Genomic DNA, 14,652 nt, shown 5'->3' with positions numbered 1-14,652 from the left:
ACTAGCATGGACGATGAACTGCCCACCACCTCCGCCGGCGCTAGTGGACAGGACGCCCCGCCACAGGACCACCACACCAGCACCCCAGCCCCTGCAGAGGGAGAATCACCCCGCAAACGGTCCCTGAGATCTAGGACAAAGACAGAGCACAATGCCAAGACGCCCGCCAAGAAATGAGACCACCCTGATTGTCATCCTACTGTCCCACTTTGTCACCCTGTCCATACTGAAACTGCCCCAGCTCCACTTCCTATGCCCATATGGGCAATGCACCTGTGAGACTAATAGACTGGACTCTGCATTGGACATTCCTCCGCCATCACCCCTCACCATTTCACTAACCCCTCCAATATTGAGCACTTAAATAAACACCCTTAAAGCACAAAACAATCTGGAGTCTGTCTGTGATTTCGAAATCGTGTATTAGCAATTACAGTGACAAAATGCTCTTTCGTGTTTAATGTCAACATACCTATGTCACACAGCTCTAGTCCATGAGGAATCTAAGCAGATGTCACACAGTGGGACCCACATCTGTGAAATCGTAAGGGAAAGTGACAACTCAGTTACCATACACTGGGTGAATACGACACACAGTAGAGAGGTAGTAGTGTTAAAGTACATGTAGTAGGCAGTTTTGTATCCTTACCTGTGTCTCACTGGAAATATTGCTGGATCACTGAGTCCCTGTTGTGATTGTCTTCTTCCCCTGCTTCCTCGTCTTCACTTTCCACAGGCTCCACAGCTGCAACAACACCGCCATCTGGACCATCCTCCTGCAGAAAAGGCACCTGTCGTCGCAAAGCCAAGTTATGAAGCATACAGCAGGCCACGATGATCTGGCCCACCTTCTTTGGTGAGTAGAATAGAGATCCACCTGTCATATGGAGGCACCTGAACCTGGCCTTCAGGAGGCCGAAGGTCCGCTCGATCACCCTCCTAGTTCGCCCATGGGCCTCATTGTAGCGTTCCTCTGCCCTTGTCCTGGGATTCCTCACTGAGGTCAGTAGCCATGACAGGTTGGGGTAACCAGAGTCACCTGCAAATGGTGAGGGACAACTGTTAGACACGCACTAACCTGGAGGGATATCGCCAGACCCAGACAACCATTCCCACTGACTTGCTTCCAGGTGCTCACCTAATAGCCACACACGGTGCCTCTGGAGTTGACCCATCACATAAGGGATGCTGCTATTCCGCAGGATGTAGGCGTCATGCACTGAGCCAGGGAACTTGGCATTCACATGGGAGATGTACTGGTCTGCCAAACATACCATCTGTACATTCATGGAATGATAACTCTTCCGGTTTCTGTACACCTGTTCTCTCCTGTGGTGGGGTACCAAAGCCACATGTGTCCCATCAATGGCACCTATGATGTTGGGGATGAAATCCCCTTTCACTGTAGGCAAATCCTCCACCTGAGGGAAAACGATGTAGCTCTGCATGTGTTTCAGCAGGGCAGACAACACTCTGGACAACACTTTGGAAAACATAGGCTGGGACATCCCAGATGCTACAGCCACTGTTGTTTGAAATGACCCACTTGCAAGGAAATGGAGCACTGACAGCACCTGCATTTGAGGGGGGATTCCTGTGGGATGGCGGATAGCTGACATCAGGTCTGGCTCCAACTGGGCACATAGTTCCTGGATTGTGGCACGGTCAAGCCTGTATGTGATAATCAAATGTCGCTCCTCCATTGTCGACAGGTCCACCAACGGTCGGTACACTGGAGGATTCCGCCATCTCCTCACATGTCCCAGCGGACGGTGCCTATGAAGGACAACAGCGAGCACAGAGTCAAACAACTCAGAGGTACATACCCACAGTTTACACAGAACAGCTATCATACACAAAAGGTGGCCTGTATGTGTGTTGAGTCTAGGCCTAGGTATGAGTGACGCAGTTGGAAATAAAGCCATGTGGGCCCCTGAAATGGCGGCTGCCTGACCTGTAAAGTGGGACAATGGGATGTGAGGTAACTGCGCTGGTGTTGTACACCGTCGCGGTAGGCGGTCGAAGACCACGGCGCAATGCTGCATTGGTTAACATTGTACCCTATGGGTCCCAGGAGCCAATGGCGATGTACGCCGGCGGTGACGGTACGCACCGCCGCGGACGTGACCGCCATTTTCTATCAGTTCAATCGCTCGATACCTGATCTTCGACAGGAGAGGACCTACACTGCAAGTGCTGCTGTGACCTCGGTCTGGAAGAGACAATGGCTCGCGTGTCTGGGGAAAGGGCCCCTGCCTTCACATCGGAGGAGTTGGAGAAACTCGTGGATGGGGTCCTCCCCCAGTACACGCTACTCTACGGTCCTCCAGACAAACAGGTAAGTACACAGGGAGCATGTTGTATGGGCTATGTCTGTGTGGAGAGGGATGGATGTAAGAAGGAAGGGGGGAGAGTGCTGCGTGCATGAAAGACGGTGAATGCATGTGCCACATGGCAAGGATGATGGGGGCCAATCACTTCGACGGTGCAGTTGGTAATAACTTCTCTTTTTCCCCTGTACATTTCATGTAGGTCAGCACCCACTAGAAGAAAGATATTTGGCGTGCCGTCGCCAAGGAGGTCCGGACCCTGGGGGTCTACCACAGACAGAGCACCCACTGCCGGAAAAGATGGGAGGACATTCACCGCTGGAGAAACAAGACAATGGTGGCTCAGCTGGGGATGGCCTCCCAACGTGGGAGGGGTGCCCGTCGCACCATGGCCCCCTTGATGTTCAGGATCCTGGCGGTGGCCTACCCGGAGTTGGATGGGCGCTTGAGGGCATCACAGCAGACACAAGGGGGTGAGTACACTCTCATTGTGCTGACTTTGCGCGCAGTGGAGGTGTCTGGGTGGGGGAGGTGGGCTGTGGGTTTCCCTTGGCCAGGGAGAGTTCCGTAGGCAAGGCCCCTCCGTATGGCAGGCCATGTGGCACCCCAGCCCACCTCTGTAGAGTGCCAAGTACAACTAGTCATGCCCCTGTGTCATCTATGTGTGCAGATGTCATCCATAGCCTTGTAGGCCATTTCCCAGGAATTGAACAGTGGAGCCCAAGAGCGCGGCGTAGTGCAGGGGGCTTCTGTGTCTGTCGTGTCCGCCAACGGTAGCGGTAATGCATGCACTCAACATGTCTTTCTTCTGTCCTCCCCCTTTTTGTGGTCTCCCTGTTCTTGTGTGCATTAGCATCATCAGGCGGAGGAGCAGTGGCACCTGAGCACGAGGGAGCTGCATCCGACATGGCCCTGGAGGGTAACACTACGGAGTCAGAATTCACCATTGGGACGGAGGGCGAGGGGAGCTCCACAGCGGGGACAGGAGCTGAGACCAGCGACACAGACTCGTCCTCTGATGGGAGCTCCCTTGTGGTGGCGGCAACATCTGTGCCCCCGCATCAACAGGTACAGCCGCCACCCCCCCACCAGCACCGCCCTCCCAGCAGCCCCTCAGCCTTTGCCCCGTACCCGCTCACCCAGGAGGGTGGGCATCACCTTCGCCCCAGGCACCTCAGGCCCTGCCCCAGTCACCCCTGCTGCCCTCAGTGAGGAGGCCATTGACCTCCACAGGTGCCTCACTGTTGGGCAGTCTACCATTTTGAATGCCATCCAGGTTGTAGAGAGGCAGTTGCAACAAACCAATGCATTCCTGGAGGGCATTCATTCTGGTCAGGCGGCCCCTCACCGACCTTTTCAGACTCTGGCCTTAGCACTGATGGCAGCCATTGTCCCCGTCTCTAGCCTCCCCCCTCCAACTTCCTCAACCCAGACCCAATCCCCTGAACCTCAGCCTATCCCAAGCACACCTACAGACCAACATGCACACACGTCAACACCCAAGGGAAGCTCAGGCAAACATAAGCACCACACATCCCACAGGCACTCACGCAAGCATCACACACATGCAGACACACCAACATCCACTGCCTCCACTGTGTCCCCCTCCTCCTCGTCTCCCTCCTCCCTCCCAGTCATGTCTACATTCACACCTGCATGCACTACCTCTACAGCCACTACGTCCCTCTCCAGCACACCCACCACCACACCCCGCTCACGTGCAGTCACCACCCCCACTACCATTCACATGTCCCCTGTGTCCTCTCCCAGTGTGTCATGACGCCCCCTCCCAATATACACAAACGCAGGCACACACCCACCCAACAGTCATCCACCTCACGACAGCCTCCAGCGCATGCACCTTCACCCAAAGTCACCAAACATACACCTCCTACAGCCACCATCTCTTCCTCCACTCCCAAACCCCCTTCAGCTACCCGTCCCAGTGTGTCCCAAAAACTTTTCCTGTCCCCCCTTGACCTCTTTCCCACACCTCCCCCACCCCGTCCGTCTCATAGGTCCCGAAGTAGCACCTCAGCCCCAACATCTCCGGGACCAGTGGTGCCTGTAGTCACCGGAATGTGGAGTGCACCGGCCACCAGGGCAGCCAGTGTGGCACGGAGCCACAGCACAGACAGTCCCCCACCTGTGAAGCATCAGAAGTTGGCCAGTGCCCGGCAGGAGAGGGGGAAGATTCCAGCCACCAAAGCCGCTCCCAGGGGTCCCGGTGGGAGTGTGGAGTCAGCTGCGACACCTTCCAAGGTGGGGAAGGGCCACAAGAAACCCGACAAGTCTAAGAAGAGCAGCACGGCGGAGAAGACCGCCATCATCGCCGCTGCCCAGGAGGCCACCGCCAGCACAAGCCCAGCTGTCCAGGGGGCCACTGCCAGCACCAGCCCAGCTGCCCAGGAGGCCAGCACAAGCCCAGCTGCCCAGGAGGCCACCGCCAGCACAAGCCCAGCTGCCCAGGAGGCCACCGCCAGCACCAGCCCAGCTGCCCAGGAGGCCACCGCCAGCACAAGCCCAGCTGCCCAGGAGGCCACCGCCAGCCCAAGCCCAGCTGCCCAGGAGGCCACCGCCAGCACCAGCCCAGCTGCCCAGGAGGCCACCGCCAGCACAAGCCCAGCTGCCCAGTAGGCCACCGCCAGCAAAAGGCCCGTTGGGCCATGAAGGACCGCCAGCGCCAGCCCCGCTGGGCCATGAAAGACCGCCAGCAACTGAGACCCTGCAATGGAGACTGCCATCTGAAGCACCGCTGAACAGGGCACCGCCATCTGAAGCACCGCTGAACAGGGCACCGCCATCTGATGCACCGCTGAACAGGGCACCGCCATCTGAAGCACCGCTGAACAGGGCACCGCCATCTGAAGCACCGCTAGCCCATGGGCGGCAGGGGCACTGACGCAACTGAGTCCGTCACGGGGTGAATGATGCACTCTCTGCACCATGCCCCCTCCAGAACCAGTGGAGACTGTCATCCACTTGTGAGACTGTGGCTTTGCACTCCCCAGGAATGAACAGTGGGCAGACCACCCACTGTATAGACTTGAGAGACTGTGGCTTTGCACTCCCCAGGATTGAACAGTGGGCAGACCACCCACTGTGTAGACTTGAGAGACTGTGGCTTTGCATTCCCCAGGATTGAACAGTGGGCAGACCACCCACTGTGTAGACTTGAGAGACTGTGGCTTTGCACTCCCCAGGATTGGACAGTGGGCAGACCACCCACTGTAGAGACTTGAGAGAGGATGGAACAGTGGGCATGTGGCCCCCTCGTGGATTTGGCATCGTGCACTCAACTGGCTGAGGTGCCCCCCCTTTCCCTCCCCCTGAGATGCCTGTTTTGTTGCTCTCTGATGCCCCTGCAGTGTTCTCTCCGTCATGGTCGGGTATCTTGTGTGGGCCTCGTCCATACCGTGTGGTCCCAGTGTTCCACGGACTATCTTAGTGCACTACCTGGACTACTATGCTTGGTATTTATTTTGTACATGGTGTATATATATATTTCTGCCTACTTGTTTTTAATATATTACAATGGTTACACTAATTTTTTATTGTCTTTGCATTCTTCTGGGGGTTTGGGGGGTGTAACTGTGATGTATTGATATGCATTTGTGTGTGTTGTAGTGGCTCAGGGTGGGGGTGTTGCGTGTGGCGTGTCCCGGTTTTTTCCCTCGCCCCTCCCCTGTGTCGTAGGTGCAGTACTCACCGTGGTCTTTGCCGCCGGCGTTCGTGCTCCTGGTAGAGGAACAGGAAGACTATCGCAGGTAGAATTTGGAGTTCCGGGTCCATGGTGGCCTCGTTCCTCGTGGGGTGTGTAGAGGTGAGCGTTTTCCCTTCGAAATTCCTGTTTCTGCTGTGTTTTTATCCACGGTGAATCTGCCCCGGAAAAGGTGGCGGATTGGCCTGTCATAATAGTGTGGGCGGTACATTGTCTCCCGCCTGTCTGTTGGCGGTGACTGCCGCGCTGTTTGTTTGTACCGCAGTGGCGGTCGGAGTGTTAAAGTGTCTGTCTTTGTTGGCAATTTCCGCCACGGTCGTAGTTGCAATTTTTTTACCGCCGGCCTGTTGGAGGTTTTACCGCTGCTTTAACATCGTCCGCCAGGGTTGTAATGACCACCATAGTCACTTATATTCTACCTTAGTTCAACTGTTTATATCACTGTGGAATTTTCAAAGTCAATAATGTGGATTTGGGTTGTAGCTTTGTCAATTATATAAAAAAAGAAATGCCCTAACTATGATAATTGTTTTAAGAGTTTTGGGTTGATGACTTAGAGAAAAAACTCAACACACTTTTGTTGATGGGATGCTGTGTTTTCCTTCAGAAGCAGGAACGATTCAGTCCGGCTTGTATTACTGGCTACATGTGCTCTTTGTAGGTTAATGCATTTTATGCAGCCCTGAAGATGCCTCAACCTACTGCAGAGGGTGAGGTAGTGTTTATATTTTACGAGTCTTTTACAATTTATGCATTGATCTCCCCATCTTTTTGCATATATTGGCCTCCACGTTTGATCCTTGGTAAAATAAGACAAGGTATGAGCTGGCTTGCGGACCCTGAGTATAGAAATTCTCCAAAACAGCAGCAGTTCTGCTAGGTTGTCATGAGAGTTGACAACAGCTATGGAAATCATTGGCTTCTTGTTTGCTTGTAATGGTAGTGAAACTAGTCCTCACAACGGTATTCCTTAAATTTTCCAAATCTTGGGAGTGAATATAGTTTTTCCACAGCCTGGTGGGGAAAAAAAACTGGATTTTAAAACCGTCCTAGGAGGCTACCTGTAAGAAAGTAATAACTGTGCAACATCATTCCTCAAACTCTTAGTCCTCCTTTCATACTCCTTTAAACATTTTACCACACACAATCTATTATTTTACTAAAAATATGGGTGTAATATAGTTGTTGATAAGGTCTTCATTCTCTTTTTAATGTAAAAACAAACACCTTTTTGCTGAGAAGCCCTACTTGTATCATCCAGAGCCATCACATCAGCAAGTCCTTCGAAACAATACCAAACAAAGTAGAAGCATCAGTTTCCAAGAGATCTGTCCTGGAGTCAGGTTCAGGTTATCACCCCAACCTCTAACACCTGTCTTATATCTATAAAAAAGTATATTTCACCAAAGGCGGGTTCAACTCCCTCATACTATGCATTATTTTCTTAGTCAGGAGATTCTGAACGACACACACACCAATCACTAAACAATGACCTGCCCCAATAGTCAACCTATAGACATTCACTATTCTAGAAAATAGTCCAGTTCCAAATAGTTTGGTTACATTTTTAACCACATGAACTATATCTATTAAAATGGGACCATACTCACATTGTATACACCAACAAACCCATTTCTGCTAAGCCAATATATATACCTTTCTGGTACCTGAAGCCCCGGATCCTGACATGAATCTGAAATCCTCTGCTGAAAGTCCTGGTATTTCCCACTGTCTCCTGGAACATTCCATGCCATCAAGTCCATAAGTCTCTGTTCTACTAGCCTGTGGTACTCTGTTTGGTCCTACAATTACTTCTCTGAACCTCGACATCAGCACTGGATATTCTATAGCCATTTTCACAATGACTGGGAACCAAGCTTGTGACCTCCAAACAAGAGTTTAACTAATGTTTCCCTGCAACTGCAGATCTGCAGCAGATCTCTCTGAAACACTGCAAACAAAGGGAAAACAGAAGGTGCAAGTCCACTCCAATTTTGCAGGAAAGCATCCAATTCCGAGGGTTTTGGGTCTGGTCTCCAGCTGAAAAACTTTCTCAATTGTGTGTGTTCAGTCTGTCTGCAAAAAGATCTACACCTAAAGGTCTCCATTTCTCCTGAGTTCCCAGTAATATATTTCTGTTCACTCTCCAATTGCTTCAATCTTTAAAATTCCTTGAAAACCAATCTGCTACACCATTGCTTAGACCTGGAATATGCTCTGCCACAATTGAAATTCCCTTGCTCAAACAGTATTTCCAAAAGTCTTTTGCCAAATCAGCTATACCCTTCAATTGTGGGCCACCCATCTTGTTGACATACCTCACTGCCAAAACATTGTCCATGCAAAGCATTACACAACACTTCATCATTCTTTGAGTAAAACAACATATTTCAGATGAACCTACCAACAATTCCAAACAATTGATAAGTAACTACTTGTCTTGAACTGTCCAACATTCACCCATAGAAGATTTCCCACATCTTGCTTCCCATCCTTCCAAACTCACATCTGACTCAATCCCAACCTCCGGGTCTTCCCTGAAAATAGCCCTGCCATTCCATGCTTCCACATTCCTGAGCCACCATTCTATCTCCTCCTTCAACTCCTGATTTAGTGCTATTATTTGAGAATATGACCAACTGATTCACAAGCTCCTCATTTTCAGTCTCTGCCAGGCCCAATAGTACAGGAGTCCTGGGAATAATGCCTGAGTCATTGAGGATAATAGGCCGAAAATCCTTGCCAATATCCTTGAAGGTATCACCTCCATTCCTAACACCTTCCTCAACTCCTTTCATTCCTTCTTTAACTTCTTCTTTGGTAACTTCAATTCTGCCTGACCTGTGTCGACAACAAAACCCAGAAACTGAGTTTCTTGACTTGGAATCAAAAAAGATTTCTTTCTGTTTATCACTAAGTCCAAAAACTCTAGCAACTCCATAGCCATCTCTGTATGGCTCAAAATGACTTCCATGTCCTGATCCATTATTAAAATGTCTTCCAGATAAATAATCAACCTTATTCCTATCATCCGTAGCCATGCTGCTACTGGACGAAGCACCTTCATGAGGCACCAAGGTGCTGAAGATAGACCGGATGGGAGATTTCTGAATTGCCATAACTTCCTCATCCATCTGAACTGAACATATGCCTGATGTGGTACCAAAATCAGAACTTTACCTGCCCAACCTGAGCATCCTGCTAGCTCCGCACTCTTCCTGTCTTTAGTGCTTGATGTCATTGAAACATAGATAGTGCAACATTACAAAAAGGCCCAGCCCAAAGAGAGTCCACAGGGTGGACAAGGGAAATACACTTTTTGTGTGAAAAACCCTCACCCACCAGGGTTACCCCTTGGTGGCATGCTGCATCATTGGGTTTCCTCCTGTTTTGCTGCAGAACGGTGCTTGATACGATCGATGGAATGTGTGGGAGCACTGATGTAGTTTAATCGATGTGAACTTTGAGAGGGATAGGAGTGGTGGAGTCTTAGGTGAGTTAAAAATACCTTCCTCTGGGTGGTATTACTAATTTAATGTGTCTCACAGGGGCGGTATGATTAAAAAAGGGGGCATTGAAGGTGAGGTATACTATGTACCTTACCTCCTGATCGGTTTACATGTTTCAGAGTCTACCCCTAGACTCTGCAGGACCAAGATGGACTCCCTAATGTCACTCCTTAATTAACTATCTCTAGAAAGAGCAATAGCACTGAATGCCCTGTGGTATGGTGTGGTACACTTAACTAAAGTAAAATAATACCCAATGGTATCAATGTCCTTCTGAGATACTTTTTAGTGTCTATGCTCTCATATCATAGATCCTCCAGGAGGGGGGGGTGTGCTTGTAGTCACACATTTGTCAAAGCGACACTCCCGCCTTGTGCCTAATGCTCACCTCCCCGGGGTCTGAGATAGTGCCTCAAACGTCCTGTTGATGGTGTCAGTTAGTGACCTCATCAGCTTTCCCAATGCTTTATTCATCATACCTTCCAAATTCTCCTCTAGTCTTCCCTCTAACTGCTCTTGTGACATCCTTGCCACTTAATTCAAGATATTCCAAACTACTAAAATAACATGTCTCTCCCCAGTATATCCTAACCAACCGCCTCACCAAAGGACTACAACTGCAAACATTCACTTCAGGTAACACAAGACTATTTCGAATGTTATTCACCATCAAATCAACATTGTCGACTTATCTGACTCCATCCCAGCCTTCGGGTTTTCCCTGAAAATAGCCCTGCCAATACATGCTTATCCCAATATGTAAAGATGTAATCACATGACCAGCACGTTCAACAGTTGCCAAGTACTTTCCTCAAATATTAGGCCATGATCAGGACGCCTAAATACAAAGATACAACTTTGGGGAGGAAGGACATCTCACAGGCTTGTTGTGTTTAAAAGGCCGCTTTATTGGAAACAGGTGCACTCACATTGACTTATGCCCTAGGCCTTCCGCCTCACAAAACTAAAGCATCACTAGACATACATTTTCCTACTATCTCTCTCCCCCACCCCTACCCCTCCCACCCCCTCCCCTTTCTTTGAACCGCATGTCCTATTAACCTTCCGACTGTAACTCTTCTTGTCATAATCCAAACGTCACCGTTACTAGTCTCCTAAAGTCCAACTATCTATCATAATTATCCTGCTGTCGTCCACTCCCTTTTCCAACTGCAAATATGTTGTCGGTACTGCTGTCCTTCCCTGTTGTCATATCTGGCCCAATCCCCGCCACCAGGGAAAGGTGCACCCTTGCCTTTTCCTGCCCCCCCCCCCAATCTGTCTCTGCTCCTCCCGTCTAAACCTCCCGGAAGAGAGCCTTCAAAGTTTCCTTCAACTGCAGCAGGTACAGCTCCATGCCCATGAAGGACAAGTGCACCCCGTCATCCCTAAAAAACTCTTTGTCCTCAAACTTCAGGTCACCGTGCTCCAAGCATGTGATACCCTGGCTGACGCAAAAAGCTCTCATTTCCTTGTTTATTTTCCTCCTTACTTTCTCTATGCCCCTGGTTTCCGTGCCCCCCTCCAAACTCTGCGGGGTACAAACGCTGTCCATACCAGATGGCACCCATGCCAAAATCTTTTAATCTCCATTAAGTCACCCTTCATGTCCTTGATGACGTCTAGCCCAGTCCTCTGCACCAAGTCATTCTCCCCTAAATGCAGGAGCAACACCTCTGGACAAAACCCCTGGCCCTTCAAGTCCTTCATAGTCAACAACAACTGTCTCCACTTCATCCCCCCTTTCCCTGACCACCTCACCCTATATCTGTCTCTGTCCAGCCCTAAATTGTCCCCTATTGCTGTAGCCCGAGCTTGACATTGCGCCCACTTCACAAATGAGTGTCCAACGACCCATACGTGCAGAAACTGTACCTCCGGGCCCGGCACAGAACCTGTGATAAAAGGAAAAAACCATGTCACTCCACTAAACAGCCAAACCCGGCCCCCCTTTCCGCACGTAACGCCTATACGCGTCCGACTTCCATCTCCCCAAAACCATTATGCGACTGTTCGCCCACCCCCTACACCCTGCTTCCGTCGCTATCCTGATCCGAAAAGAATGAGTACCAAACTGTAACTCATTCTGGCCAATGTGCCGCAAGCCCGACTGTAACACACCCAATAACTGGTGGGGTGACACACGCTCCCCTGACCAATGCCTAAAAACCCCTTGCCCTTTTTCCCAAGACGTCCGTCTCAACTCACGCGCCCAACGAAAAGGACACACGGAGCAGTCCCGGTAAGATGCCAAAAAAAACCCGCGCCCCAAACCCTTGTTGATCTGTTTTAGAGCTCCCGATTCACACAACCAAATGACCACGTCCAAAAGCTATGTCGTCCCACATCACCTCACTGTGTCCCCGTGTCCCCAGGAGCTCCGACACCCTGAAAGCTCCAAAAAACATCCAGGTCATCAAAGTACGAAACAGTAGGCATTTAAACCCATCATAACATATGCTCCCAAGAACCTGCGTCACTCCTTTCAGTAAATCCAGCGTCAACGGTTGTCTTTTTGACCCTTGTCTCCCGTCTTCTTTTTCCCAACCATCCAGAATACGCTGTCCCAACTCACCCGCTGATGGGGGGTAACCCCATAACAGTTTGCCCATAAATGCAATGCCTGCCAATTTCCCGGAGATGGTAACCCTGGACTGTCGTCTCTCCACCAACTTCATGATAAAACGTACCACATCGTCCACTCTATTGCGTTTGTTGTCCCTACGACAGGCTCCTGATCGCGTGAATTCCCTCCACGCCCGCATATATGCCTGCTGTGTGGATGGGGCCAACGAGTTCAACAGCAGTTGAAGCATTCTGTCTCTCCTGCTGACCTCAAAACCTCCGGCATCCGCGCCCTGCACAAGTATTCGCCCGCAACCAGCCCATGGAATCTCTCCCACTGTGAACAAGACAAAGCATCCACAGTGTCATTGCTCACTCCCGGCACGTGTCGAGCAGTAAAATGAATATCACGACGTAGACAGTGAAGTACAAAAACTCGCAGTAACCGCAACACCTGCAGTTCCCTTGCAGACTGTCTATTATCTAAGTGCACAACTGCTAAATTGTCCACACGGAAAAGGACCCTCCGATTCGCCAATAGATGTCCCCAGATGCAGACCGCAACTATGAGGGGGAACAAATCGAGAAAAGCAATACTCTGTCCACCCTGGGTCCACGCCGCCGGCCAGGACTCGGCACAATACTTACTCTCACAGTAAACACCAAATCCCGACCCGCCGGCCACATCTGAGAAAATTTGCACGTGCCAGTCCACGACCTGCCATGTCCGCAAAGGAATACCATTAAACCGGTCCAGAAAAATGACCCACATCCTCAAGTCCTCCTTGACCCCTGCACGCAGCTGCACATGATGGTGCGGTAGCTGCTTGCCCGCCAGGACCATGCCCAGTCTTCAACAAAATGTCGGTCCGGCCCGAACGACCCGACACGCAAAATTGAGATTACCCAGTAACACCTGAATGTCCCTCACTGTCACCTTACGTCTCCTCAAGATCTCCGCAAGCGTCCTCACCATGACCGCCTTCTTCTCGAGGGGCAACCTCACCACCATTGTGTGAGTATCCAACTCAATGCCCAGAAAAGTCAGCACCGCACAGGGCCCAACTGTTTTCTCGGGGGCTAGGGGCACACCCAGGTCCCCCATAAGATTCTGAAATTGCCGCAGGACGACCGCACATAGGTCCGACTCTGGCGGCCCCACAAAAAAGAAATTATCTAAATAGTGCGTCACAGCAGTATGTCCTATTGCCGTGGCAAAGACCCACTGTAGAAATGTGCTGAAGCACTCAAACGAAGCACATGAAATGGAACAGCCCAAGGGGAGCACCCTGTCCCCATACCAGTGGCCTCCAAATTGAATACCCAACAATTCAAAATCGCTGGGGTGCACTGGCAGCAGTCTAAAAGCCGACTTAATATCAGTCTTGGTCATCAAGACCCCTTGTCCGAAAATCTGCACCAAGTCAATGGCCACGTCAACCGACGCATAGGACACCTAGGTCTGTTCCACCGGAATGAAATCATTAATCGAGGACCCCTCCGGCCATGACAAATGTTGTATGAGTCTGTACTGTCCCGGCTCTTTCTTAGGAACAACCCCAATGGGGGAAACCATGAGATTCTCCATCAGCCAGTCCCTGAACGGCCCTGCCATGCAAGCCTCTTCTATTTCCTTTCGCAGGTTGTCCCGCACAATGTCCTCTTTCCCAGTCACCGATCGTAAATTATCCGCCCACCGGCGTACCCATGGCCCTTCGTATCCCAAGGAAAAACCCTCTGCGAAGCCGTGGGACAAAAGTGTAGCCGCCTGTCTGTCACTGTACGCGCGCAACCACAGGTCCAATCTGTCTATTCTAACCGGCGTACAAGCCTTTTCCCAAAGGCCCCTGTCCTTCCCTATAACGCCCGGACTGCTGATTCCCCAAGTTGCTCCCCCCAGGCTGCAGACCCTGCCCTGTGCCGGCAACCCCTTGTGTTGCTGGGGCATTACAATACAAGATTGCGTGTCGTCCCGCGCAACAAGAGCATTCGTGTCGAAATTTACAGTATTCACGGGTGCACAGACCCTTGTTGTAGTCCCAACATGCGCCTGTCTTGGCGGGACAGCTCCCTGTGCCCTGTGGCGGACCCACCCTTTGCTGCAGTGCCTGCCCCACCCTGAGTGGGGCGCTCTGGAAAGGGCCGGTAGGTAATACCCAAGCCACTGGCCGTAAACACCGTCTTACCAAATTTGGCGGGCGCCATAGTATGCTGCCAAAGATCCGTGTCAATCTCACCCCACTTAACCTCCTCATCGGCGGCCATTCTTGCCCGAAATTCCTCGTCATACTGTACCCAGGCATAACCACCGTAATTCAGATACACCTTCCTAATGACATCCATATACTTAAAGAGCGCCACAGCCCTTTTAGGGAAGCGCTCACAATATACACTGGCATATATTAAGAACGCAGCCGTCCAATTTTCGATAGTGACCGGCACCTTAGGCCACTTGGCAAGCTCGTTCTCCTCCTCTTTCGAACCCTCTTTTGCCCTGATTTCTCGATGCAACAATTTGAGCATCTCC

The sequence above is a fragment of the Pleurodeles waltl genome, chromosome 1_1 (genome assembly GCF_031143425.1).
Source record: "Pleurodeles waltl isolate 20211129_DDA chromosome 1_1, aPleWal1.hap1.20221129, whole genome shotgun sequence".
In the NCBI taxonomy this organism is placed as follows: Eukaryota; Metazoa; Chordata; class Amphibia; order Caudata; family Salamandridae; genus Pleurodeles; species Pleurodeles waltl.
Note: the sequence above shows the minus strand (reverse complement) of the source record.